This window comes from Protopterus annectens, chromosome 1.part1, assembly GCF_019279795.1.
Source record: "Protopterus annectens isolate FY-2018-M chromosome 1.part1, PAN1.0, whole genome shotgun sequence".
NCBI classification, from domain to species: domain Eukaryota; kingdom Metazoa; phylum Chordata; order Ceratodontiformes; family Protopteridae; genus Protopterus; species Protopterus annectens.
The window spans coordinates 1,212,080,381-1,212,082,432 of record NC_056726.1 but is presented as its reverse complement, the minus strand read 5'-3'; positions in this window follow the sequence as shown (position 1 = coordinate 1,212,082,432).

Sequence of the window (2,052 nt, the reverse complement as noted above, 5' to 3'; positions counted from 1 at the left end):
AATGTGTTCATCACTGGTTCAAGAGTCACCTATAATAACCTCAAGGCATTTTACAGAATGGGCCTGCTCGACTGCTGACCACAGAAGACAAAGCTTTTGATCTTAAACACATTCAATAACAACCTGATCATCTGCACGTTAACTTCTAGTTCCAAAAAATCCACTCTGTTGTTTTCTGTACTGAAAGTAGTATCTATTAGGCAGCAGTGAATGGAGTTGTCTTCATCATAGTAAAAGGACATTTGGTTTATATGGAGCCTTGGAAAACATTGAGAACACCCTTTAGGTGGCAGGGATTGATATAGGTTGTTTTCCATTTTCTCTAGAGGTTTTGCCTCTCATGTAATCACTAAATCAGTGTAGTGTACATGTATCCACAACAATAGTAAAGAGGGCACTAAAGTCACTAGAATTGAAACCTCTGGACAAGCTGAGGAAAAGTGTTCCATAAACATATGTAGTGTTAAGGCAAGAAAAAAAGAGTGTTGTGGAAACACCACAGTCTTTTCAAAAGCTGTGTTACAAATCAAATGATGTCATGAATTGGTGAACCTCTGTAGTATAACAGATAGAGTTGCTTTTTATAAACCACTGAAACAATGGTCTTATACCTGGGGGTGTCTGATAATATAGGATATTCTTTTTGTGGCCAAAAATCTCATCTGATTAGTAGGACAGGTGTTACCATGTTGGGATGTGCTGATATTGACAGGAGTACATGACAAAAAAGTGTTACTGATGGAGGAATCATCCAGAAGTTGAAGGAAGGCCTGCAACCAACCACTGGCTCTTTTCTTAAACATAACAGTTAAGCAAAGGATGAGTTATTTGATGACCAGAATGGAGAGACTTGGTCCTTATCTTTATACACAGCTAGTAGTAATTATTTTTGAGAAGACTCATTTAGTTTGGACACTAATAAGAGAGTGTTTTACTTTCTACTTTCATCACTAGAGCGTACCTCTTGGAGGGAAACAAAAATGTGGCAACTGAGTGGAGGTTTTGCTCCTAGCTCCAAAAGTAGACACTTTGAAGGCCAGTGAAGTGACAGGAGGCCTGGAAGAGTCTGATTATGCCTGTGCTGCCACAACAAAATAGACGGCTATGATGGCACTGTAGAAATTGGGGGCTACAAAGTAATCGGTGTCTGAGGAAGAACATCAGAGCATACAGCTGCCACTTGAAATGTCACAAATATTAAGAAATGAAGAAGGCTCTGTTTAGTCATAGAGCATTTCTGCTGGGCAAACCAATACCTGGATTAAATACCTGGTACACTCTCATTTTATTTGTTTTTATTTTTATTTTATTTATGTTTTGTTGACCAGGTTAGTCCCACTAGGCTGGTAGACTCTTTTCATGGGAAACCTGAGATGGCATTTATACTACTTCTAGGGGAAATTTGGCCAGGGTATCAGGGAACTTCCCCTATTCATCACTGTTGTTAGTGGAAGCCATTTTGGAGGAGCACTTCCTGTTTCTGTTCCAGATGCAGAGGTGGCCTGGGGAAACAGGGAGGCAGATGGAGAGAAAAGGAGATGATGGAGTGGTGAAGGAAATGAAGGAAAAAGCATATATCAATGTGAAGGCTACCAGCCCAGCCAGACAGAATTTTGTAGATAATTCTATGTCATTGCAAATATTAATATAATCCACAGGTGTGTTTTTACAAATGTAAAAAAACTAAAGCATTTTGTGACTGTTTGATCTCAAGCTCAGAGACAGGATGTTTGGACTAAGAAATTCTTTATATTGTCTTAGTACAACAGTTAATTGCTAGGTTTTATATGTGATGTGTCCTTTATTGCTGTGGTTTCCTGGTTTCCTGGCAGGTGCAAGATTACAAACAAATGTTACATTTTAAGTTCTGTGAGAATGGGAAACTTCAGCAGAGGTGTCAAAAATGATGTAATGTGAAATGATTCAGCGGTAATGTGTATATCAATCTAAGACTAACTCAGAGAGAAAGATTTGAACATTTTGGATTTTGTCTAAAGCTAACAATAACTCACCAGGCACTTGCTTTGCTCTGTATGTAAGTAGTTATTTAGA